This window comes from Equus caballus, chromosome 19, assembly GCF_041296265.1.
Source record: "Equus caballus isolate H_3958 breed thoroughbred chromosome 19, TB-T2T, whole genome shotgun sequence".
NCBI classification, from domain to species: Eukaryota; Metazoa; Chordata; class Mammalia; order Perissodactyla; family Equidae; genus Equus; species Equus caballus.
In genome coordinates, this window is record NC_091702.1 from 41,004,206 (window position 1) to 41,031,879 (window position 27,674).

At 46.8% G+C, this 27,674-nt stretch overlaps 2 long non-coding RNA genes across 2 annotated transcripts; one reads left to right on the plus strand and one right to left on the minus strand.

Moving 5' to 3' along the window:
* Positions 1-971: 971 nt before the first annotated feature.
* On the minus strand, positions 972-18,047 carry LOC138918985 (uncharacterized). Its single transcript, XR_011428802.1, has 2 exons — positions 15,920-18,047; positions 972-2,824 (listed from the first exon to the last, which is right to left on the minus strand). It is a non-coding gene; the product is annotated as an uncharacterized lncRNA (long non-coding RNA).
* On the plus strand, positions 1,545-5,632 carry LOC138918984 (uncharacterized). Its single transcript, XR_011428801.1, has 3 exons — positions 1,545-1,672; positions 1,888-2,007; positions 5,047-5,632. It is a non-coding gene; the product is annotated as an uncharacterized lncRNA (long non-coding RNA).
* Positions 18,048-27,674: the final 9,627 nt, after the last annotated feature.

Here is a 27,674-nt window from a genome sequence, read left to right on the forward strand (position 1 = left end):
TGTGCAGGAGAAAACCCATAGCCTTTGCCTGGGAGAGTCGGAGAGGCGCAGATCCTGTCTGACTGATCCCAGACCCCGCCACTGCCCCTGTGACATTTGATAAATGCTTCCTGTGAAACTGTTTACCCGGGAGGAAATGGATCATGCTTCCCCTTCCTACCACGAGGGTGGGAAGAGGGGCTGCGCTGGTCCCATAAATTCCAGCAACTGTCGGTGCTCACCACCTCACCTCCCCAGGTGCCCCGAGGGGTGAGACAAAGGTGCTAGACACAGAAAGAGCTGTGACAAGAGGCAAGTACGCAGCCAGAAGGTCATGTCTGTAGGAACACATCCATGTCCATTTGTCACTGTTATCTCCCATTTTTTCCTCCATTTCTTTTAAATTAAGTTGCCATCTGTCCTTTTTTTATCTAGAAAGTCCTAAAGGAACCATCTGGAGCTGGCTCCTTTTCATTTTCCCCTGCTTGGGAGGTGATGTGATGGGCATGTCTAGCAAACTGTCACAGTGGATCTTAAATCTTGGGAGCAGAGGTGTCCATGGGCCTGGAAAAACCATTTCCTTCCCCAACAATCAGGGTCTCCTGGTTCCAGTATCAGCTGTGCAGCTGTCTTCTCTAGAGAGGCCGTTGAAGGTATTGAAAAGAGTGTGATATCAGGAGCCAGAGCAGCCAGTTCGGTCCTGGTGTCATCACTTATTCACTCTGTGACCTTGAGCAGGTCCCATAACTTCTCTGAGCCTCAATTCCCTCCCCTGGGAAATAGAGACAATGATATCAGCTGCAACGCAGTTTCCTGTGAGGGTCGAGTGAGGGAATGCATGTACAAATGCATGGAAATAGTAAAATAATGCAGTTATGGGTTTTTTTAAAGTCAAATAATTTGGCCGAGTTCTCCTTCTAACAGAGACAATAATCTATGTTCTCGCTTTCCCAAACATCAGGAGGACAGAAGAGGTAAGATTTGCAAAAGTATTCAAGATCTCGGGTCAGTTTTTTATTTCACCAACATCCAAACAATCAGAAAATGAAAAAGACCCCAAAACTTGCTTCAATTCTAACCGATGACTACCTCGGCCAATAATAGTGCCCTGAGGCACAGCACCAAAGACTAAGTTATTTTTTAAATATCAGATTCTCAGTTTCTAAAAGTTCTTGATACATCTTTCTAGCTTAGCTTGAATCTCCCTTTAACTAGAGCGCCCCAATTCCCAGCAGAAGTTCTACACAGTACAACTCACAGAGCGCATGTCTCAGAAGCAGCCCAGCAGCTTATTGAAAAGCCCGGATTCTTGTGATGTACTGAATCAGGAACTCTGGGAGACAGGGCCCAGAAACTGCATTTTAACAGGCACTTTAGGGCGTTCTTCCGCGTGCTGAAGTTTGAGAACCACTAATCTGGAAGCTCCACGATGTACTGCAGAAGAGTCATGGAAAACTTCTCTCTGTACGTCCTTCAGCAGCCAAACCCTGGACCCCTCAAAAGAGGAGACTCGAGTACACAGAAATCTGTTGGAGCCCCAGTCCTGTGGCCCCAGCTTCCAAGGTCCCACATCCATAGATTTAATTGTGGAAAAGGCAGATGGGAGAGGCCGGGTCCAGAGCCAAGTCTTGACCTGAGTTGAGACCACAGCAGACGTTAACACAAGGAAACACAGCTGATGCATGAGACTGAAGTAAGAAATACGGCCTCTATGCTCTGAAGGGAGGGATGTGGGCTCAGGGGACATCAGAGTCTAGGTTTCCAGGCAGCTTACCCAGGTCACAGGAGCAATGTTAGCGGGAGGCAGAGGGAGAGACGAGCAAGTCATTACAGATTCTTGGGATATAAGAGTTCTAATGTCTTGGATATTTCATTATCATCAATATATACTTTCCTCTGAGTTTCTAGGGACAAATCTTGACTCTTGGAGACCTCAGAAGGAATTGATGCATTCTCAAATGCTGGCTGAACCTGGGTTGGTCTATTCAGTTGACAGGATCCTATGACTCTTTCCACATCGTATTAGAGGTATGTATGGAGATGTTGTGTTTCCCCGTGGGGCTGACCTCCCCCTTATTCATCAAGATGACCTGAACTTACTGTCTGCCATGATGGTTGTTGGCAGCAGGTCTTAGTCATCCTGTAGTAACGTGGTGAGCATAAATGCATAACTTTCCAAATGCGTAATGCATAATGCATAAACTTTCCAATTTCATTATGTCCCTTGATGGCAGCCACAACCTATGTGAGTAAGACAGGCTGGGCTATCATCTCCATTTCTCAGGTAAGCGAACCAAGGGTCAGAGAGGTTAGAATGATTTCCTAAGTAACACAGTACAAAGTCCATAAATGGGACTTCAGGTCTTCTGGCTCAAATTTCCTCCCACTGCAACTTTCTTATTGTCTCAGAAACTTGACTTTTGAGATACAGCTAGGAGCTTTCTTCTCAGCACTTTGAAAAACCACAGAGCTGTTCCTTCTTGTTTTCCGGTTAAAAACAACATCCTTATTGAATACTTTGGCATATGAGTTTGAGTGACCAATCATCTCGATTTCCCCAGAACTATGCTCATTTTAGCACTAAAAGTCCCACATCCCAGGGATCCCCTCAGTCCCGAGCAAACGGTGACAGTTGGTCACCTTAGCGTGAGCTCAGACCATCTCGTCCCCTCAGCGAGTGTCCAGCCTCACAGGAGCCCGCGCCTCCTGACTCCCCATGCAGGCTCTGGCTCGCTCACTTACACCCTCTGCTCCCCAAGAAGCAGACTCTTCAGAGCACATATGACACTGGGAAGTCAGTCTCTATCCAGCTAGGCACTTCGGCGAACTTCTGATCACAATGGACCTATTAGCAATATACGAGAAAGTAGACAGAAAGCAACAATATGAGATTCGTCAGGACCAATTTCCCAATAACCGTATACATATTGCTTTATTGTGCACTGGTGCTGGAAGGGAAAAAATGATTCAGGACACCAACACTATGCTGCTCTATAGTTAATTTAGAAAAAAGTGTTATGTGCATGCATAATTACGACCACTGGAGCAGGCAAGCTGGTTAAATCCTGGCTCTGCCACTTAATAGCTGTGTGACCTTGGGCAGGTTGCCTAATATCTCTCTGTACCTTCATTTCCTCATCTATAAAATAGAAATAACAGAATTGCCTTCATAGAGTTATTATGAGAATTAATACATATCCAGTCAGGGAACCACTCCACCCATCTGTCCGTTGTCACACTGTGGCGGCTGCGTGTTGCTGTGATGCTGAAAGCTATGTCACCAGTATTTCAAATACCAGCAGGGTCACCCATGGTGGACAGGTTTCAGTGGAGCTTCCAGACTAAGACAGACTAGGAAGACGGACCTGGCCACTCACTTCTGAAAAACTTGGCCATGAAAACCGTATGAATAACAGCAAAGCATTGTCTGATAGAGCACCAGAAGGTGAGAGAATGGCGCAAAAGGTCCTGGCAGCCTTGTGCTCTGCTGTCCACAGAGTTGCTGGGAGTTGAAATCGACACAACAGCACTAACAACAAAATCATTAGAGAATGCCTGCAGTCAATAACTTCTGCTATCCTTCGTTGCCTCATAATCTACATACCACATGGCCAATGCCAATGGCTAAATATTAAGTACCATGCAAATGAAGCAGAGGATAACAGAGAATTAGTTTTTTTCCCAATAATTGGGAAAAGTAAAAGGGAGACTGGAAAACTGATTTCCCAGAAGAAATTCTTTCTTTTTCACTTTGAGAGTCATTGTATCCTCAAAGTGTTATTGCTGTCTTTAACCTCATGATCTAGGCTACCACAAATAAAAGAAGAACGATCAACTGGATAATTAATCGTCCCCCCACATTAGTACAGTACTTTATATATGTCAACTCACTTTTACATGTATCACCCCACCAGACCTATACAAACTCTTCCCATTACAAACCAGGTTCTTTGGCTCGTGTTGTCTGGCTGGTATTTACTACTACCATATATTTCCTGCTAAGCCGGGTACTGTGGGAGGTGCCGCAAAGTGTAAGAAATGGGAGAAGCTGACCCTTGATGCATTTACTGTTTATCGGGGGGACAAGCTCTCAGTGGGTAAAACAGTACGTACCAAGTGCTGGGTATTTAATAAGGACAAGAGAAGGCAGAGGTCACTGTGGCCTGCGGCAATCAAGAAAGGGGAGAAGAGAAATGAGCTGGCGTTCGTTGGGTGCCCGCTGTATCCTAGCTTTTTACACACATCTTGTTCAATTCTTTCTAACAGATGCTATCAGAGCACTGCCTGGGAGCCTCCAAATTCATCCTTTTAGTATGCTCCAAATTTTCCAACTACTGGTATCTGAGTCTCTGGGCCTGAGAGCTTCTTCCAGAATGGGAGCAGTCCAGATGAGCTACGAAATTAGCACTCTCTGAGAAATTAACTCCCTCTGGGGACCAGCCTTCAGCCAATGGCTGAGAGGAGCTAGTGTGTAAATACCCCAGCTCCCTCACCCCTCAAAGAGGAGAATTTTGAGACACGTGGTTTACACCTTTCTGGGAGCCTCATTGAGATTAAGCTGCAGTTGCCCACAGGGGTAACTGGCTTGATAACGAACCCTTTACTGGTTGCCTTCCCTTCCCTCTATCACTGCCCACACCTCTCCCTGTGCTCCCTCCTCCTTCCAAGTAGACCATTTGCGTTCACATCCTTGTCTCAGCATCTGCTTCTGGCCAAACCCAAACTAAGACAGTTGAGATGGGTTAAAACTGTATCCTTTTGACTAATGAGAAGACTCAAAGAGATTAAATAACTTGTCTAAGACCACATGGTGAGCATGTGGTAGAGCTCAGGTCTGAACCCACATCCTCTAACTCTAAGTCCGTGCCTGTCCTGTTAGCGTGCTGAGAGAAGTGCTCACATAAGCATACTGCTTGATCATGGGGACACAGCCCACCTCTACTGCCACACTCACCCCACTCAGGAAACTGGGAACGTTCCCCAAATCAAAGCTGAAATCTAGGCTGATGATTTGGTTTCGCTTAGTTCTCATTGACTTTTTATTCCTTTAAAATGTCTCCATTCCAGCACTCCCTGTGAAGTAAGGACAAGAATCATGCTAACAGGGGAGAAAAACTGCCATGTGGAAATCCTGCACTCAACATGTGAGGGGAGGTGAAAGCCAAGAAATAGAAAGATGTCCTTTCTGTATGTGGCGATGCTAAGGAAATGCTGTCTCTACATTGTTTATCCGGATCCACAGAAAATGACTTTTGCGGTCACACTTCATTTTGTAGCATTTTTTGCAAATCATTTGGATTAAGGTAGCACACAACCATGGTGTTGAACTAAGTGGAATGTGTGGCTGGATATGGAAGTTTACTGACAACCCAACCAGAGTTGGGAAGCTTGAAAGCTCTGCTGTGGCTCCGGGAGCTGTCTGTGAACCCAGGTGAAGTTTTGGCTCAGCTAAGAGGTAACTTGATCCAAGTATAAGCAAGATAGAATTATCATGGTCCGGAGCAGATGGATGGGGTGAATCACATGAAATCAGCCTAAATTTATCAGAAGCCATCAGCAAAGTTTCTTCTATTTATGTCTAGTGTTCTAGTTATCTATTGCCGCATATCAAAGTATCGCAAAACTTAGTGGATTAAAACAGCTATTTTATTATATTTCATGATTTGCATGGGTCAGGAATGCAGGCCGGGCTTGGCTGAACAATTCTGTTCCCCGTGGCACGAACGACGGTTACTCAGAGGTATTCAGCTGGCAGATGGGCTGGTGGGAAGGGTCTGAGATGGCTTCACTCACACATCAGGCTCACGGGTGGACCTTGCTGGAAGGTTGGGCTCAGTGGGCACTGTTGATCAGAGAACCAAGTCTCCTGTGAACAAAGTGGAAGCTACGTGGCTTTTTATGACCTAGCTTTGGAGTCATATAGGGTCACCTCTGCCATACTACACGTCAAAGCAGTCACAAACACACCCAGATTCAAGGGGAAGGGACTCAAACCCAACCCCTCAATGGTAGGCTGTGTAAAGTGCAACTTCCAATTTGGGTTAGAAGCTAAGAGGGGAGGTGCGAGCCTGCAGGCTTTCTCTGAGTCTGAGATCATAGCTGCAGCTGCTTTGCCTGGGGATTTGTGACCTAGGGCACAGGCAGGGAGGGAACTGGGAAGGAGGGATCTGACGTGGCTAAATCTCTGCTCTCCTGACAGTGCTCCCTGCTCCCGCTTGTGCTTGGCTGGCAGACAGCTCTGCACCCAGGGCTGCAGTCCTGACTAAAGAGCTGAGTGAAGGGTTTCTCCTGCTCCAGACACTGGGCCCCTGGAACTGAGAAGAGGGGAGGAGGCCAGCGTGGAAGGGTGTGTCTGATCTGAACAATGGGCAAATCAAGCAGGGATCAGGAGCCTGAGAAATAATGCCCAGAGTTGCTCATTACATGGGAGACCTGCAACTGAGGTTAGGCTCCATGGAGCACCGCCACCGAAGCCTGCCTCTCCCAAGGCAAGGCCACCACGCGGGCGTCAGACCTGATGTTACTGTCTGATCATGGAGCAGAGGAGAACAGCACGGCCTCCTACACACCTGGGGATGAGTGCCTGGCACAGGTGTGTCCTCAGAAAAGATCAAGGAGAAAATAAACGGATCAATTTAATGTTTGTGTTTTCCTTCTTTCCTTCCTCCCTTTCTTCCTTCCTTTCCTTCCTTCCTTTCTTTCTTTTTTTGTCGTTTACTACATTAGAGACCTAGAAATGGATCACAGCGGGGGGGTTGGTAATGAAAGGAGGGGAAAGAAACAGACCTGATGCTGCTGGAAACAACTTTCTGGCCTTGAATAGTGGCCCAGCCTCGTGGCTGGGATGGTCTGACACTACAGAGACCCCCTCAGCCCTGATCTCTCTACTCAAAATAGGTTTAAAATGTTTGCTATGGTCTAACTCTACTAATTATTTCCCTCCAAACTTGCATGGATTTAATAAATAGATGGATGGAATAAAGTACCATTTACTGGGAATTTACTATGTGGCTAACATGTCCTAGCACTTTCGTATATACTAATTCATCAGTCCTTACAAAAACTCCAAGGAATGGGTGCACTTATCCTTATTTCCCATGGAAGAAATTCAGAATGAATCAAGTAAACACCCAGATTTGTCTATTTCCTAAACCCCTTTCTATCGTTGCTCAGGCTCAGAGGTGATTCCACAGTGACCTGCTGCTCCATCACAGGGGCGGGGGCCCTTGGAAGCAAGGTGGGCTCCTCCCTCACCTCCGTGTCAGTCAGCAGGCAGGCTCCAGTCGTTCTTCAACCTCAGCATCCTTCCACCACTCACTCTATGTCAGGGGCCTCATTCTTTCGTCATCCTTCATCCTTTCTCTCCTGGACTATTGTGCCAGTCCCCCGGCCGGTGGGTCCTTCTGTCTCAATCCACTCCTGTCCATCCTCCACACTATAACCAGAGAAAGCAGGAACACAGACCTGAACACATAAGTCTTTTGCCCATAAAGTTCCAATCACTCCCTACAACCTACAGAATAAATTACCAATCCTTAAGCCTGGTATTCAAGGCTTTCTAGAATGTCCTCCTGACCAACAGTTCCCATCTCATCTACCACTATCCCTTTCACCACTGCTTTGCAAACCAGAGTCCAAAAAGATCTGAGCATTGTTCTGGGAGAAGACAGGAGTTCTACATGATATTTTGAAATTTTCTGTCTTTGTTTCAGCCGTAATCTAAATTATATATATACATACATAAAATATCTACCTTCTGCTCAATCCTGCCTCACTATTCAATCTCTGTACTACTCATACTTGTGTTTGCAACCTCTGATGTCAAAGGGACAACTCAAGTGACATCTTTTCTGTTTTTTTAATTCATAGGTTCTTTTTTTTTTTTTTGCTTTTTTGGTATGCCCTTTTGGTGAGGAAGACTGGCCCTGAGCTAACATCTGTTGCCAATCTTCCTCTTTTTTTTTTTCTCCCCAAAGCCCCAGTACATACTGTATATCCTAGTTGTAAGCCCTTCTAGTTCTTCTATGTGGGATGCCACCACAGCATGGCTTGATAAGCAGTGTGTAGGTCCATGCCCAGGATCCAAACTGGCCAGCCCCAGGCCACTGAAGCGGAGTGCATGAACTTAACCGCTATGTGAATAGGCCAGCCCCTCAGGTGACAGCTCTTAACCTATAATGCAGAGTTTCTCAAACAGGGTTTACAGAACATCTGAGGGGGCAGGGATGCTTGCTCCTGGGTCCTCCAGTTCTTCTCTACATTCCAGCTGTGCATCAGATCACAAATTCCATTTTAACCATATCTCTGCTCCATCACCTTGACTCTTGTTGCCCCTTTGCTTTAGAATGCCTTTCCACGTCCTCCATACTTGGCTCCTACCCTCCCCCCGGCCAAGCCTCATGGTGCCTCTCACTAGGGAGAGCTCAGCGTAGAGCTCCAGATGTAAAGAGTCTCCAGGCTGGAATGGACATTGCAGGTCATCTAGTCTATTGCACTCATTTTACAGGCAGGAAAATCTCGGCCCAGAGAAGAGCAGTAACAAACTAGGTCTAGAACCCAGGCTTCCTGACACCTTATATTGCTCTTTTCACATCTTGCAATATCCTGATCACTTTCCTTAAAGTTTCATCATCCATTTCTGCATTGAGTGCCTGGAATGGCCGCGTGCAAAGCAAATCCTTAGTTTCTCTATAACCGTGATGGACGGAGGCATAAAACCACAGTAATTACCTGAAATGTTCATATGTCTGAAGCATGATAATGGAATAGCTCATGTTGCTGCACGCCGGAAGCACTTTGCATTTCTGCCTTGGACAACAGAGGCTGCCCCAATTAACGCCAGTCAGATCTGCTCACTCTTGAGAAGCCCAAAATTATACGCTGATTTATTAAATCTACTAATATGTTCCAAAATCAATTTTTAAACATTTCTGCAATCCAGAACTTTATATACAGGCAACACAACAGTTAGTTCAGTGCTCTGAACTTAGTAAATATTCAATAAGTGTGAGTTGAATGAATGGATGCCTCCTAGGCTGAAAGCAAGGACACCCAAATGCCAGCCTCATTTTCCTACTTACTGGCCATGAAGTCTTGGGAAAATCACTTCCCCTCATTAAGCCTCAGTCTGTTCAACTGTAAAATGAGGCTCTTGGACAAACTCATCTTCTCTGAGGTAAATCCCCTGCAGCTCTAAAATTCTACAATTTCAGGAAAACGCTAAATTCATTTATACTAGTGGCGTCAAGGAAAAGAAAGATGGAACTAGTTATGATATTGGGATTTATAAGAAATATATATTTGGTCATTCAGGTGACCAAAATGTATTTCTCTTATATATTTGGTCTTCATCCACAGTTCCTGGCTCACAGCTCCCAAAAACGCTTGGAATTTCCTAAGTGTTGGGAATGATAAAGGTGTCTGTTGTTATGTGAATAAGGTGACTTTTGGAAGCACCTAAGAATGGGAGCTAGTTGCCAGGAGAACAAATCATGTGATTAGAGTGTTGGAACTTTCAGTCTCCCCCTCACCCTCCACTCCCTTCCAAACCGCACCCCCCCCCCCCCCCAACCTCCAGGGAAGCGAGAACCGGTAGAGATTGAGTTCAATCGTCAATGGCCAATGATTTAATCAGTCATGCCTATGCAATGAAGCCTCCATAAAACCCTAAAAGTACAGGGTTCAGAGAGTTTCCAGGTTGTGAACACTTGCAAGCTGTGGAAGAGTGGCGTGCCCAGAGAGGGCATGGAAAATCTGCACCCCTTCCCACACACCTTGCCCCACGCATCTCTTCCATCTGGCTGTTCCTGAGTTATATCCTTTTAAAATAAACTAGTGATCTCACAAGTAACATGTTTCTCTGAATTCTGTGACCCACTCTAGCAAATTAATCGAACCTGAGGAGAGGGGGTCATGGGAACATCTGACATATAGCCAGTCAGTCAGAAGTACAGGGAACAGCCTGGACTTGCAACTAGCATCTGAAGTCCAAGGAGAGGTTGTTGGAACCTCCAGCCTACAGCCATTCGGTCAGAAGCACAGCTAAGAGCCTGGGCTTGCGACTGGCATCTGAAGTGGGCAAGGGTGGCTGTGCAATCTTGTAGGACTGAGCTCTCAATCTGTGGAATCTGATGCTATCTCCAGATAGATAACGTCATAATTAAGTTGAATTCTTGGACACCCTGCTGATGTCTGAGAATTGCCTGTTGGAGGTGTGGGGAACTTCCCACCCACACGCTGCAAATTAAGTCTCAGAATACCAATTTACCAGTATTTATTAACTCTTCTTATTTTATGCTTCTTGGCTTATTTTATGCATCATTGTATTTCATTTCTATTATGTATTTCAGTTATCATAATTAACTTTTGAAGAAAATATTATTACGCTCTGTTTCTACACTTGGGGAAACTGAAATTTTATTAACTTGAGAAGACTTCAACTTCTAGTCTTGACAGAATTACAACAGCTTTAAGACATTGGGAAATAGGCGGTGCAAAACTGTGATTCCCCCCGAGGAAGGATCAGTGAGGTGAGCTTAAAATAACCCTGGATTTATGCTTGAGGTAATTTCTGTCTGGAAATCACAAGCACAGCCTGGCAGATTCACTAAGCAGAGGAGAGAGAGACTGGAGATTGGGGAAGCTGAAGTGGCTAGGAGTTGAGGATCACAATTCCAGAAAGGAGCGGAGATACACAGAAAAGGAGCACCATAAGTCTGCTGAGGTATCCTCTTGAGTCCTGAGTATTAGGCCATGTGCGTATGACATGAAATTCAACAAGACGAGGCAAAAGAAATAACCAGAGAGTAGTAAGCTGAGCAACCCAGAGCTCTCAGAAGGTGGGAAAATGGTTGTGCACCAATCAGTCAAAGGGTAGAGTCCCTGGTGATCCTCTGGGGCATTCAATGGAGAGCCCAGAGGAGTCACACCTGAGTAAAGTGGCTGAACTATTCCTGGAGTGAAGGTTACTCTGGACCCTCCATAACAAAGCTTAGAGAGGGACTCAAAGGCATCAAACAATTTCATGAGTAAGTTAACCACCTGCCAAAACAAAGTCTAACACTCTTTAAAAGAAGGCAGTCAAGTCCAAATAGTTAATGACATAGCTTCACAATGTCTACTATCTAATAAAAAATTACTAGACATATAAAGAAACAGGAAAATGTTTACCCACAACCAAGAGAAAAATCAGTCAATAAAAACAGACCAATAAATGACAGAGATGACTCACAAGTGTTTAAGTCACTGGTCAAGACCCAAAAAAGAGTCAGTAGAGAGTCCAAATTCAAACTAGGTCTCCTGACACTTTCACATGGCACTCTGTCCAGTACCTGTGCTCACTAGTCTCTCTGCATCTGTGGCAATTGATAATATTTGCCATGACAATCCCAATGCAATTTTCCTATGCTTCTGGTCTGCACTTTGGTTAGAACCTCTCAGAAGCTTACAAAGGCAAACACAGATCTGAAATCTGTGAAGGCCAGTCCCTGATCAGGGACCAGCACAGGCCATCCTCATGGACAAAATTTCAACAAGACTGTAGCAGAACTCCCTTGTGCCCCCTCTTCTACTCTGGCACTTGCACGAGAATTCCCCATAGCCATTCCTAGGTTATATCTCTGGCCACAGGAGCTCTGTCCCAGGGCTGTGGCTTAAAGGAAGGTGGGAATCAGTGTATGAACAGTGGGAGCACACACACTCATCAGCTTCAGCCCCAAGTTGGCAAAAACTTAAGCAAGAGGTAACAGGGAACACAGAAGCTGTCACAGGCTTCTGTCAGCCTGCAGAAAGTTGTACACACTCCCCCACTCGACTCTGGGCCTATATTCATGGGTGCACGGCCTGCGAGAGTTTGTGAGAAAATGGTTCGGGGAGTATAGACACAGGGTCACCTCCAAGGCTGGCGGTTCACTGGTCCTCCCTGCAATTTACTACACAAGTTGTTACCAAAGCAAATATCAAAGCCCCGCCATTTGCTAATTACAGGCAGGATCCTGGGCCTATGGGCCCAATTACCCACTTGTTCCTCATTTTCTGTGTGTGCCCTGCTGACTGCATCCACAATTACCCACTTGTCTTTTAACTGCCCCGAGAGCTGGCTGACTCACCTCCAATTCACTCCCACTATTACCTCGAGATGGCCTTTGGTATCATTTTGCTTTCCAGGTTTCCCCCCACTCACCTATTATCTCTCTCTGCATCACAGGCCAATGTCTGGTCTCCCCTAGTTGGAGCTCTGAAGAGACTTCCTGGTCCTACTCCTTGCCTAGGCTTGAAGGCTGTAAGGCAGGAAGTGGCTCCTGTTGGTCTGGGCATCTTGCCTAGCTCCCCTAAGGAAACTCAGGAGGCTACAGCCACGTTCAGCCTCTGCCCCCAGACGCAGAAGGAGTAAAGAAAATTACAGCTTCTCTTGAACTGACCCACTGCCCGAGCTCCTGCCCACACTCTCCATTGATGCCTCCCCAGCTCCCTACCTCAGTCAGGCTGAGGCTGATCCAGGGAGACTCATAGCCAGCCCTGGGGAAGGATGTCCCAGTAGCTGCCAGCAGTAGCTCTCCAGAGAGACATAAGTTGAAGAAAGAGAGAAACCCCTCACGAGTTTCTGCTTCATTTGGCAGGCTACCTGGCATGCCAAAAATTTCCAGCGAGCTTTTTTGTGTTTTGTTTCAAGGAAGATTGGCCCTGAGCTAACATCTGTTGCCAATCTTTCTCTCTTTTTTCTCCCCTTTCTCCCTAAAGCCCCAGTACATAGTTGTAGGTCCTTCTAGTTCTTCTATATAGGATGCCGCCACAGCATGGCTTGATGAGCAGTGCATAGGTCCACGTCCAGGATCCGAACCTGGGAGACCCAGGCAGCCAAAGTGGAGTGTGCAAACTTAACCACTCGGCCACAGGGCTGGCCCCCTTCAGCAAACTTTGTGATGATTTACCATGTCAATGGTTTCTATCATTTTTTTGTGTCACAGACACCTTTGCAAATCTGATGGAAGTTCAGGACCCTCTCCAGCAAGAAATGCTCATATTCATTTATCCATCCATTTATTTAATCATTCAACAAATATTTATGGAACATCTATCTGCTGGGCATGACTGCAGGAACTAAGGAAACATCAGCGACAAAAATAGACAAAAATCCTTACTCTCCTGGAGCTTACATTCTAGCAGAAAGAGATAGGCAATAAATAACAAATTGAATAAATAACTAAATAAACAATTTGCTGGTGCTATGGAAAAAGAAAAATTCAAGCAGGGTAAGAGGAGATTGATGGGGATGAGGTTGTGTTTAAATAGGGTATGCCAGGTTGTCCCCATTGAGAAGTGAAATATTAGCAAAGAAATGAAGAAGGTAAGAGGTTTCACTATGGGAGTATCTGCAGAAAGTGTGGCAGCCAGAGGGAGCAGCCTGAGGGTGGGGCCATGCTGGTGTGTCTCAGGAAAAGTGAGAAGAGCATGGCTCTCAGCGGGAGACCGAGGTCAGAGAGGCAGGAAGGGGGGGGAGGGGGCTGGAGTGGGGGCTGGAGGAGCAGGCGGTGGGATGGATATTGCATAGGGCCTTACAGGCCACAAAGACTTTGACTTTGAATTAAATCAGGAGCCATTAGTGGATTTGAGCAAAGGTGTAACGTGATCTAAGACTCTAAAATGTCCGTGGCTGTGGAAGGGAGTAAATGGTCCAATGGTGGCTTGGAGCAGTGGGAGCAGTGGAGACCAAGAGAAGGTTGAGTCAAGAGGATTTCCTGAATAGCTGCCGTGTGTGAGAAAGATGTGTATATATGACTTCACATACAATGGAACAGTTTACCAAGCTCCTAAATCCCATCCATGGATGCAGCTTGCAGGAAAAGGGCCCCTTATGAAATGCCAAGGGGAAGTGGTGACCCCAAGGAGGGAGGGGAAAGTGGTGATCCCAGTGCAGAGGCACAGGCTTAGCTGTATCTAAAAGTTTCATTTCTTTTAAAAAATATATAAGAAGATATTTAAGGCAAATAGGGTAAAATATTAACACCTGGTAATCTGAATGGTGGATACATGGGTGCCTCATAATATTTTCTGTATATTTAAGATAATTCATAATTTTAAAAAGAACTGCTCATCTCAGGGTTCTTCAGAAAGATTCCTGCTTGCTTTGTCAATGCCACGAGGGGAAATCAACACCATCAATTCTGCTGGTATTCTGGCTATGACATGTGGCTAGGCATACCTCATTTCTCTACCTTACTTTCTTTCCCTTCCTTCCAGGAGCTCAGAGTCAAAGGTGAGATAAGTTAAGGACTAACACAAAACCACACGATACCAAATAGAGTCTAGAAGAGGAAGAGCGGACAGTCATGTGCCACATAACGACGTTTCAGTCAACAACAGACTGCATACATGATAGTGGTCTCATCAGATTAACATCACACAGCCTTGGTGTGTGGCAGGCTATACAATCTAGATTTGTGTAAGTACACTCTATGAGGTTGACACAATGACGAAATAGCCTAATGACACGTTTCTCAGAATGTATCCCCATCATTAAGCAACACGTGACTGTAATAGTAACTGGGAAGACCAGGGAAGGCCTCCTGGCAGAGGCAGCCTTCCAGTGGAAGCCAGGAGAACGGGCAGACTAGGACTTGCAGAGAGGAGCGAGTCTTTCCAGCTGGAGGCTGCTTCAGGAACGAGGGCACAGTGAGGGGCGGGCGCAGGGCCCCGGGCACCTTCTCTGCTCTGTTCTGGCCCATTTAAAGGAGAGCAGGCAGATGTCTTCCTCCCAGTACTGAACTAGAGAGAAAAGCCCAGCTGGGAGGTGCTCTCAGAGCCCTGGAGCCAGTGGGGCCAAGAATGCCCCGTGACGGAAAAGCTTGGATCCAGGTCTGCAGCAAGCTGAAACCTGCAGATAAGGGTGACTTCAAGCCCCCAGGGATGAAGGCTACTGGGTGGAGTCTCCTCGCTGACGCTGACCCGCAGGGAGACCTCCTGGGGAGCAGGCGACCAGGCAGGCTCCCCCACCAGCTCTGCGTCAGCTCCCTCAGGCCGTGGCCCTCAGACAGCAGATTCCTCACCATCTGCAGACCTGTCGCTGAGCCTGGGGGAAAGTCCCCTGCTGCCCACACTTTGCAGAAACTTGCCGTGTCACAAGTCCTGATTAGGTGCCAAGAGAACCATTTCCCAGGCCACAGCTTTAACAAGGCCATGCTTCCTAATTACTAGTTTTCTCCTAATTAAATAAAATGGGGGGGACAGAAACCAGTGATTACCCTGCCTTATAACACCCCCTTCCATTTATGTGCGTCTCTCTTCACAGGAGCTCAAAGTGCTTCGTATATTGTTGTCTATTTTTCCCTCGTAATATCCTCAAGAAACCTAGGGGTGGTTATTACCAGACCATTTTACAGCTGGGAAAAGGGATGTAGCTGGGGTTAGGCAGACTGTCCCAGCGCCCTCACTGGCTGTGGTCAGTATTTTGAAGCTCTGACAAGAAACCTGCTCATATTTGAAAATAAAGCCACCCCCTGGGAGATAAGCTAGGCTAAAGCAACACATTTAGTCACTACTGCAAACTTTACAATAGTAATTAACACTATTTCATTCTCACAACAAGCCTATAAAACAGACAGTATTACACCAATCCTACAGATGAGGACAATGAGATTCAGAGAGGTAAGGTAGCTGCTGAGTTTTGCATAATAATGATAATCGTAGTAGCAGTAGTAGTAAAAACAGAAGCTAGTATTTATTAAGCACTTACCATATGCCAGGCATTTTACATTTATTAACTCATTCTAATTCTTACAACAACCCTTTGAACTGGTTATCAGTATTCGCACCATTTTGCTCATGACAAGACAGAAGCACAGGAAAGTTAAGTAACTTGCCCAAGGTCACACAGTAAGCCAGTGACAGAGCCACATAGGAACTCACAAAAGCTATGCATGCCCCATCCCAGCAGCACACTCACCTGAAGGAGTACTGTACTCTGAGGGTTGGCCTGGGAACACGACAGGCCCAGGACCGCTCTGTGCCCTTATCATCACTGTCCCATGGAGTGGGGGAGGGGGACGCACTTTCTCTGCTTCTGCTGTGCCAGGCCCCTGGCTCTAAGGGCCGTGCCGGCAGAGGGGATCATGCGGGAAAGGCTCTTCCACGGGACTGAAGGCAAACGTGCTGGGTGCGTGGCTGGTATAACACAGCACCTTAGGAGCTGTTGGCGCAAAGGTAGCGGAATCCGCAAGGCCGGATCAGGCTGGAGAGACGTTGGGCCCGGTGGAAGGGAGCTTGCTGCGGCGGGTGCAGGGGAAGACTGCAGCCTAGTTCTTCTGCCCTCCGGGGAAATGAGCCCCAAACCATCCCGAACCATTTCACTGCCCTCTCCTCAAAGGCACCGCTCATGACCCCATCCACTCCTCATATCTCCACACCAGGAGGGGGTGTCCTAGATGGGGACACGAATTCTGACGCCTCGACAGTCCAGCCAACCTTGTCCATCAATAAACTGGCCTGGCAGACTCAGGCTCCAGGGCAGGAGGCCTCCCAGGGCCTGGCACACTGCTGGGGTGCAGGGAGGATGAGACCAGGCCCCTCCGCTGACTCTCAGGTCAGGCCCTGGCTGGGCTGCCAGGTGGTACATTGTTCTCATACCTCTTTCTTCTCTTTTCGGACCAACGCCCGTAGCAGACCCACTGCAGCCTCACCTGCTGTCACTGCCTGGCCCAGCCCTTCCGAATAGGTCACACTGCCGGGGAGCCCTTCCTGAGCACGACAGCGTGAGCATCAACAGACCACCAACACGTCTGAAACAAACAGCACGTACACAATGCCTAGAGGGTGTTGGATACACCACCCCACGGTACCCAGCTCCTTCTCACCAAATCAGGTCGTTTAGGAAGGTCCTGACTTGCTGTCTGACTTCTAAACTTTCCAGAGCTTCTTTGTCCGCCTGGTTGAGATCTGTCATGCTAGGAGAGGAATTCGGGAAGACAGCATCTTTCATCTCGTCAGCATGGCAGGTTACAAACACAGGCTCTGCAACAAGATTGCCTAAATTTAAACCCCAGCCCTGCCGTTTACTAGCTGTGTGACCCTGAGCAAGTTGTTCAGCCTTTCTGTGCCTGTTTTGTTGCCTGTAAAATGGGGATAGTAAGAATTCCTACTTTAGGGGCCAGCCCGGTGGCACCACGGTTAAGTGCCCACGTTCTGCTTCAGCAGCCCTGGGTTCGCTGGTTTGGATCCTGGATGCGGACATGGCACTGCTTGGCAAGCCACGCTGTGGCAGGCGTCCCACATATAAAGTAGAGGAAGATGGGCACAGATGTTAGCTCAGGGCCAGTCTTCCTCAGCAAAAAGAGGAGGATTGGCAGCAGTTAGCTCAGGGCTAATCTTCCTCAAAAAAAAAAAAAAAATCCTACTGCAGAAGATTCATAGGGTTGTTGTGAGAATTAAATGAGTTATCCTATTAAAGTGCTTAGCACAGAGTAAGTACTCGATAAATGTTAACTATACACTATTACGTGGCCTCGAAACTTCTTTCCTGGAAAGAATCCATTCTTTTTTGTCCATGGCAACTCTGCACCTCAGTCCTTCAGGCAGGGAGAGGCGGCTCAGTCTTGTAAAAACTTCTATCCATTTTGGGAAAGGAGAATGATACTAGAAAGATTTCCTCTTGCAAAGGCTTAAATATCTCAGCCCTTGTTGGCCACATTCTATCAGCGGAGAAGGGGAAAAGAAAAGAAAAATCAGCCCCACGGAGGAGAATGCACCAGGTTCCCTGGAGCCTCCTTGAAGATCCGTTTGCTGTTTGCTGCTTTCGCCCCAGCCCCCACCCCTGCCCTCACTCGAAGTTCCAACGCAGATGTTCAGACCCTTCAGAAATGTAAAACCCGGGGAAGCGAAGGCTTGTGCGTTCCCAGAGCCTCCGAGGCACGCGGCCTCCCTCCCACCGGCAGCGCCTGAAATACCAGAGGACTTGCCAAAGATGGAACTGTTTGGTTGGGAGCTCGGGTTTCTCCCGCCGCAGGCTGAGCCGGTGGCGCAGCTGCTGGGAGGTCACGCCCGAGACACGTCCGCACAAGCCCGGGCGGGGGGCGCAGGGCTGGGGGCCGCGGGGTCGGGCCACCTTCTCCGGGGACCTGCCAAGTCTCTGTTCCCATCCTCATTTCGCAACCGTGCAACCGGGGAACATGGCTTTCCTCTGCCAAAGCAGATATGACTTTTGCAAAACAAAAGGGATGCAAAACAAAACGACCTTAAGGGAAAAGTAATGCTTCTTTGAAAATGATAATTGTGAGCTTTTTTAAAAAAAGAAAAGAAAAAAAAGGTTTTGGAATTCAGCCTGTCTCGGATCTGGATTTTTTTTTCCCAATAAATGGCAAAAAGAGAAAAACCTAAATGTGTCATAGGAAACCTGAAGCCGTTTAACCTTGAGAAGTTAGTCTTCATTTTCTATTACTTAAAATATCTGCATTTGTATACTTAGAGACCTCTACATACGATAAAAATAGAGGCACTGAACGGTCTAACCACCTGTGTTTTCCTTGGATTGCATACTTTCCATCGTAAACAAGAAAACAGATTGGAAATCCATTCATTCCTTCATAAGAAGTGCTTTGGTTGGGGTTTATTTGTGTTTTCAATCAATGGAAACCAAAACAACCTTTGCAAGATTAAGATATTTCAAGCAAAGAAAGACCAAGACATCTTTCTATCCCCTCTGCAGCTATTTCTACACAAAGCCCAAGATGTTTTTGAAGTGCAGTTAATAGTTACAATTACCATTTAGTTTACTGAGCACATACTACGCGTTTGACTTGTCATCTCATTTGTGAGAATGTTAGGGCGTAGTTATTCTTAATTCCTATTCTACAGATTAGAAGACATGCTCAGAGGGCATACGCAGCAGATTCCTTCAGCGAGGTTGGTACCAATGCAGGGAAGAGCTGAAAGGAGATTTGTAATGACTGTTGCCTCTCAGGATATTTGGCCTCGTGGTGAAACATAAGCTATAAATGCTGCAGCTATGACAGTGAATAAGAGAATAATTCTGATATTTCATGTTTCTAGAAAGGTGGAAGATCCATAGTATCGGCCTCCAGTATTTCTAAGTAAGACGATGGTTAAGAATGTAGAGTTGTATCTGATCTTTTCTCTGAATTTTCAGTATAACTTTTAGGGCAGGAGGCACACATTGAAAGGTTTCTAGAGCTGGTGCTGACTATATTATCTTGCCATCCAAACTTAGTAAGCGTCTGAGCCTCAGGTCCCCCTCTCTGAAATGATACATTATCTCTAAAGGCCTGTCAAGCTCTGGCATCGGAAGATGTATCCTAAATAAAAGCTCAGACTCTTCAGGCTGTTGTTGGACATGGCATCCTTTTCATGACTACTTTCCTGACTCCCTAGTTCCATTTATCTCACTCTGGAGTTCTCAACACTGGCTGCACATGCGAATCTTCTGGAAGAGCTTTTAAAGATACAGATGCTCAGGCCACACGCCCAGAGATTCTGATATAATTGGCCTGACGGGTGGCCCAGGCATTGGGATTTTTCAGAAGCTCCCCGGGTGAATGTGCAGCCCGGATTGAATACTGATCTAACCTAGTGAACTCCTCCAATTTCATGCACCCCTGTTGTGCTTTTATGAAAGTAGTTGCTGTGACTGGAATGCCTTTCTATAAAATCCCATAACGCTACTGCTACCAGAGTCGATCTCAAAACAGATGTGAGCTTTTTACTTTATTTGTGTAATTTGCTTAAAGAAGTTAAGCCATCTCACCACAGCTTCAAAATGCTGTAAATGTGTGTGTGTGCGTTGTTGAGATAATAGATGACGTTTTCTTCGGGGGTAGACATGGAAGAGTGTTACAATAACCAGAAGGTTCTAGGTCCATCTGATCCAATAATCGATTGGCCAGGTGAAAAAGAATCACACAAAATATTTATTTAACCCAAGGGTAATACCCATTCTTTGAAAACAGCCTATTTTAGACCTGGCCTAAGACACCGGCCTGAGCTGGAGTTAGTTGACGTATGGAAGCCTGGATGAAAGGTCAGCCCAGAGCCATTTGAATCCCAAAAGGCCCTACACTATTTTATGTACTCTTAGTCTCTCAATTTGGGGTCTATTAGAGGGGGGCAAATTTTCCAAAGCTCTCCATCTAAATGTGACCCAATGACATAAGTACCCGGAGAAAGTTCAAACATTCTTACAAGTCAAAAAAGACTTACTTTTTCTTTACGGAAGGATCTACTGATTTCTTGACACACAGAAGAAACCTAGAGAGTTTGTTTCATTAAAAAAAAGTCTGGGGGCCAGCCTGGTGGCGCAGCGGTTAAGTTCACACGTTCCACTTTGGCAGCCAGGCGTTCACTGGTTCAGATCCCGGGTGCGGACCTATGCACTGCTTGTCAAGCCATGCTGTGGCAGGCACCCTACATATAAAGTAGAGGAAGATGGGCTAGGATGTTAGCTCAGGGCCAGTCTTCCTCAGCAAAAAGAGGAGGATTGGCAGCAGATGTTAGCTCAGGGCTAATCTTCCTCAAAAAAAAAACAAACAAAACGCTGGTATAGTTTGACTATTCATTAAGCTTAAGCTTCTCTCTTGCTATTTTGCACAAACCTACAGGACCCACCAGTCCACCACCACATCAGACACACACACGCACATATGCATAAATGGACACACAGTTTTTTATTCAACCTCTGGTGACATAGTTCAGGTGGATGAAATACTACTAGGCAGTATGAGTTGATAATTGCGGTCAGAGCAGAGATTTCTCCGAACATCTCTGGTGGGACTGACATTCACACGGGAACATCAGGTGATTCTGTGGCCCTTGGGCCTCTACCTGTTTCTTGTAAACAATCTTGACCATACAGAACGGACACAAGAGTCTACTTGATGTAACAATGCATGAAATCGCCTTATATGTAGAACTGCTGTTTACCCTTGCAATAGAAAGATGAACATTTCTGTACAGGGAATGGTTTTGATCTTGCCTTCCAGCTACAGTATTTACATTCCTGGAAAGTTCATCTGGATCAGTTAATAGTCACATGAATGAATATGCGGCCCAAGATCATGTTCTTAATCAAGTTATCATCCAAAGAATGGGGAGTGGGGGTGGATTTATCCTAACAATCTAAAGATGAAAATCCCAGAAGGATGCAGAAATGTTCTCTAATGTGAATTTCTGTGATAAACTCTGGGTCCAAAAAAAAAATCATTTCAGGACTAGAACAAGGCAGAAACGAACTGATAAAGCTTGCTTAAATGAGGGAACTGGGAGGAAATATCTTGTCAATCCAGATACATTGTCCTGCATAGAACAAAGATGGGTCTGTGCTTGAAAAAAATTAAAATTCGGGGTTGGCCTCGTGGCCTAGTGGTTAATTTTAGTGCGTTCTGCTTCAGCAGCCAGGGTTCAGTTCCTGGGTGCAGACCTACACCACTCGTTGGCAGCCATGCTGTGGTGGCAACCCACATATAAAATAGAGGAAGATTGGCACAGATGTTAGCTCAGGGCAAATCTTCCTCAGCAACAAAAATTAAAATTAAAAAAATCAGTCTAGGTAAGAGAAAGGGACTTTAATAGGGAAGTTATCACTTCTTGTGTGAACTATAGGGATCAGATCAGAAATGCTAACCTTGAGAAAAAATGTTAATAGTACAGTTTCCAAAGAAGGAAATGATCTTTTTTTAAAATGTCTTTTACCTGTAATGATACATAGTCCAAGTCTGGGGAAAGAAGTAGCTTAATGAAAATGCAATTTGGGGGCTGGCCCTGTGACCAAGTGGTTAAGTTTGCACGCTCTGCTTTGGCATCTTGGGGTTCGCCAGTTCAGGTCCTGGGTGTGGACGACACACGGCTCATCAGGCCATGCTGTGGCAGCATCCCACATGGAGGAACTAGAATGACTTGCAACTAGGAAATACAACTATGTACTGGGATTTGGGGAGAGAAAAAAAAAAAGAGGAAGACTGGCAACAAATGTTAGCTCAGGGCCAATCTTCCTCACCAAAAAAAGCACTAAAAAAAAAAGAAAAAGAAGCTTGACACTCTTATAAAAAGATTGCCTTTAAAAAAAGAAAGAAAATGTGTTTCATTTCTGTCTAATCCAATAAACATTTATTGAGCACTGCCTATGTACCAGGTACTGGGCTAAGCATAAAGATACCAAGATGAGTAGGAGTCAGTCCCTTCCTCAAGACACTCGCCATCAGGTGACATTGCTGACAGTGGGAATTCATGGGAGGTATTACTACAACCACAGGTTCACAGCTCGTAAAGCTAGTTGCTCACAACTCGAGGCTTGGGGGTCAGGAGGGTTGGGGGTAACCGGAGCATGCCACCAGCTCTGATCATCAGTGTAATGGAACAAAAGCTCTCTCAGAGCCGACCCTTGGCAAGAACTCACGGGAGGTACCACGGAGGGTGTAGAGAGGAACCAGCCAGGGTCCCCTTCTTCCAGAGGTTCCCAACCAAGTTTCCAGACAGAAAGAAAAACTAGATGAGTAACTTTAATGATGACTCATTGCACGTAAAGACTGCTTGCTAATTGGTTCTCCCCCAGAGAAAGAAGCTAGAGAGACTTTTGAAATGCTTTGGAAGAATAACGCTTTAAAAGCACAATAGGTTAAAACACCGCAATGCCAAATGAGCTTTGCCAACCACTCACGAGCCGCCTTCCTTCGGCACATTGTGCTGATTAAGAAGCAGACATTAACTGGTGAGCCTCTCTGTCTCTGTCACAGATATATAGCCCTTTGCAGAGAGGTTGTAGGAGCCGTCCATGTGTAATTTAATAAGCTTTTCGGGGAAAGCAAAGTACTGGTACATTTCAATTCAAAATAGAGATGCTGGTAAAAAGTCACTAGCTACCTCTAGACAAGTGGTGGACCAAAAAGTATCATTGAAGGAAACGCTACAGCATTCCAACTGTCCGCGTCCACTCCGCCAGCTATTCCCTCATCTCCCCAGCCACCCCAGCCTGGGCGGCTATTGTATCTAATTCTCACAGTCCCCTGGGTCCCGCACCCCAGCCAGTTCCGTTTGGAGCTGTTCTCCGGCTGGGTCATGGCCTTCCCAATGAGTCTGTGAGACCCTGAGACTAGAGGGCCCCTCTGCTCTCCCCTCGGCCTCCCCCACTGCTCCTAGCCTCGGGCTGTCTGTATGGTACGGGCCGAACAGGGCCTGGCATGGGGAGCCTTATCCTTGGACAGGAAGACCTAGAGACCATGCGTGTTGTGACCACTGACTAGCTAATGACCTCGAAAATTAACTTCTTCTGCCTGGACTTTAGCGTGCCCATCTGTAAAGTGAAGAGGATGGTCATACATTCTTTGAGGCCTGTTCCTAATACTCTATGATTATGTGTTTTCTAGCAAAGGCCAAATCTCTCTCTCTCTCCACACACACACACCCACATACATGCACACACGCACACACATACCCCCTCCCACCTCACTTCTCCTTTACACACAAACCTCACATTACTGTTGTTAGGCCTCTCCAGACGAATGCTCCTAAGACTAGCATTTTCTCTAACAATATCAACATGGCATTGACCTCAACTCCCACTGACTACAAAACTGAGCGCCACATGTGTCCAATTCTTTACAGTTGACAGGACAGTTTCACATATGATCCCATGGAGAATGGTAAAGTCTACAATAACGTGTTACTCTTGGGCCCTTTTTATAGACAAGGGTTCGAAGCAGTCACATAGCTAGCTAGTAAGTTGTCTCCACTCCACAGAAGCCCTCAGCCTCCACCCTTAGGTGCCGCCGCCACAGCTGCAGACCCTTCTTTTCCAAGTGGGAGGCAGGAAGGGCGCAGTTGATGTTCAAAAAACGAGAAGAGTAAGGGAAAGAGACGGGCAAAGAGGCAGGGAGAGGAGGAGGGGCCACATTCCTGATCCTGGTGAAAGGTCCTCCAGCGGTAACCTGCTCTGGGCTGGCAGTGCCTTCCTCCTCCTGGGATTCAGAATCTGGGGGTTCTTCCTCTGACCTTCTGCCACTTCCCTGCCCTCTCCTGCTCTCTCTCTTCTTAGGCTGCCCTCAAAAGAATGTCCATTGCGATCTCTCTCCAGCTGTTTGATCTTTTTTAAATGTCCCTCACTTGTCTGTGGCATATGCTCTGACCAAAAAATAGACCGTGGGCATTCAGGATGGGAAAGAGTATTAAATGGCAAAAGCCAGACTCGTGCCAAGGGTGTGGGCAGCCCCTAGATATCTATGATGACCAGATGTCCTGGATTTGCTGGGATGGTCCTAATTTAAAACATTCTAGCCTCTGGTCCCCATAAGTGACTTCACACTTGTCAGACCATGTGTCCCTATTTGGGGTTTGGAAAATATACTTACCACATGGATACCTGATATCCAAGAGTCAAACAGACCCAGTGTCAGCATCATGAGGGTGGAAAGAGGACAGATATTGGAGCCAGATGGATCTTGGGTCAAGCAGCCCTGACACTTACTGTCTGTGTGGCTTTCGGCAGCTTTTATTATTTCTGAGCCTCAGTTTCTTCATCTAGAAAATGGTTAGTTTCCCTATAAGTCAGCCCCATGGATTTTGACTTACCAGAAACACCACTGCTCACAGACACTTAATATCTTACAGATGTTTCTGCCGTTCTGTCTGTACTGTCATATTGTTTAGATTTGGGTCCAATCTGGCGTGTTCCAGTTAAAACATTAACTTAAATGTGTGGTTCAGAGCGCCGTCTTAAACAGCTACAATCACAGCAGCCAAAACATCCCAACAGATATAAAATGCCCTTCTGTCTTCCTACCCATCCTTTCCGAATCCTCCTCATTCCTCAAGACTCAACTCAAATCCACTCTCCACTGCTGCGTAAGAGTCTCGTGTGGGCTGAGGCTGCCCTAGCCGGGCGGGTGGCTCTCATCTAGAACGCTGCTAGAGGTTCCAGCTGCTTTTGCCTCTTACCTCCCCCTAATGCACTTGTCACAAGCCCAGCAATGTGGACCTTCCTGAGACGCTCTCCCCACCTGGCACTCAGGGGCCAAGGTGGACAATGGGATGTGGGTCCACTGTGGAGCCAGCCAAGCGGCATAGCCCATCCTGCCACCCCACCAACCTGCTTTTCACCTGCGTCTGCTCACCTGACCTTTCTCAGCCTCGGTGCCCTCCACTGAAAACTGGGATCAGGTGTCTCATATCTTGGGCCCATGAGAAGCATTTTCAAAGCCTTATTGTTGCTGTGTCGTTTAATAAACATTGACTCTTCCACTCCTAAACCTCTTCAGCTATTTCTAGGCACATCAAGCACAAACTCAGCATTCAAAACCCTCCAAACACCCAGCTTTCAAAACTTTCCATAATCTGGCCGTATCCTAAGCTTCTCAAACTTACTTCCCACCCAGCACATGCTTTTGGTACCAGGCAAGCCAGGCTCCTCCCGGCTCGCTCGCTCCTGCCTCTGCATTTCTGCACAAGCTGTTCCCAGCCCCAGGCATGCCCTCCACCAACCTGTCCAGGGAGGTCTCTCTCTACACTGAGTCACACCCTTGCCCCACTGCTGTGGACTGAACCATGTCCCCCCAAAAACTCACCTGTTGACACCCTAACTCCCTTAACATGAACTGTATTTGGGGTCAGGGCCTTTAAGGAAGTAGTTAAGGTTAAATGAAGTTATAAGAGTAGGACTCTAATCCGATAGCATTAGTGTCCTTAGAAGAAAAGACACCTGAGAGCGTGCCTTTGCTAGCTTTCTCTCGTGCTCTTTCACTCTCTCTTTCTCTCCCCTACCTCCCCATGTGAGGACACAGGAAGAAGGTAGCCGACTGCAAGCCAGGAAGAGAGCTCTCACCACACTCCAAATTGGCCGGCACATTGATCTTAGACTTCCCAGCCTCCAGAACTGTGAGAAAATAAATCTCTGTTGTTGAAGCCACTGGTCTATGGTATTTCATTATGGCAGCCCCAGGAGATAACACACCCACCATCACTGCTCTCTCCTTCCTCGGAACCCAGTGTCACTAGTCACCTGCCCCTCACATGACAGCGCTAAATTAATGTTGCTCTATCTTGCTGACAGTAATTTCCCCTGTGTGCACCCATTTTGCTCCTGCATAAGCAGAGAAGCTCTTTGCAGGTGGGAGTGTGAGGGTCTGTATCACCCACAGGCCCAGCACAAAGCATTGCACCCAGCAGATGCTCCTGACATGCCCAGCTGGTTAAAACTCATGCACTGATGGAGGAGGATCAGTGGTCCTTAAGGGCAGAGTCTTCCCAGTGTGGCTGAGGGACACCTTCAGAGGCACACACTTTCCCTCACCCAGACATTGGCTTCTCTGTGTCCAATCTTGGCTGTGTCACCAAAGCCCCCAGCAGGACCCTAGGAAGGGGCAAGCACACTAAAGATGATGCACGCTGACACAACAAGGAGTTTCCCCAACCACCAGGGTAGCTAACAGAGATAGAGGTACCATACTGAAATAGACATTGAAAATATGTCATTTATTTGCATATTCCATGTGTATACTGAAAAGCATTTATATACTAAATATTTTAGCAGTTTCATATATAGGTACATATATTTTATTCAGCACCTGCTGTGTGCCAGCCACACAGATCCGCTTCACACCCAATACCAATGAACTTATCTCCATTTTACAGGTGAGAAAACTGAGACTTAAGGAAGTTAAGCAACTTGCCCAAGGTCACACGCTTGGTAAGTGAAATGTGAGCCAGGGATAGATTGCATTTGAAAAGCATCCATTTGTTAGTTCATTCAGCCACAAACGGAGCAGATTCCAAAAGCAGACCGCCCCAGACTGCTGTTTGTGGGGGATATAAAAAGGAGGGCAGCAGTCTCTGTAGGGCCTGGCCCCGTGGCCGAGTGGTTAAGATCACGCACTCCGCTTCGGTGGTCCAGGGTTTCACCACTTTGGATCCTGGGTGCACACAGGGCAGCACTGGTCAGGCCACAGTGAGGCGGCATCCCACCTGCCACAACTAGGAGGACCCACAACTAAGAAATGTACAACTATATACTGGGAGGATTTGGGGGAGAAAAAGCAGAAAAAAAAAAAAAAGTTGTTCGCTCAGGTGCCAATCTTTAAAAAAAAGAAAAGAGAAATTGTAGAAAGGAGGAAAGGACATGTAGATCATGAGTTATAGGGGGCTACAAATGCCATAAGAAAGGACAGGAATCAAGTGTTAAAGGAGTTCAGGACAGGGACTGGTTGAGCCCTGATTGGGGATATCTGGGAAGGCTCCACAGAGGAGGTGACCTCGGGATGGGACATTGAAGGACAAGCAGGAACAAGGCGCAGAAATGGAAAGGTGGTGGTAGAGTGCTGGGATGCAGTGGCGGATTCACTAACCAGGATGGAAGACTTGTAGGGCGATGTACCCCCAGGAAGACGGGCTGAGGTAACAGGAGTGGGACCTCTGGCAGCATGAGGCTGACGTTAAGCAAAGCTGCTGGGGTCCTAGGACACATGGTTTACCCCCGTCCCCGTGTGTCCCACTCCCAACTTCTCTAGTTAAGTCAGGGACCTCAGTTAGGGGCACTAGGCTGCTGAGAAGGGGCACATGCCTAGGAGGGGAGCGTGGAGGAGCGGCAAAAGGGGCGCTGGACTAGGATTCTAGAAGCAGCTCTGCTGCCACCCAGCAGGGTGACCTTGAATAAGTTTCCCGCGATGACTGGAGTCGGAAGGTCGTGGCCTCGGGGGATTTCTGAGCACCAC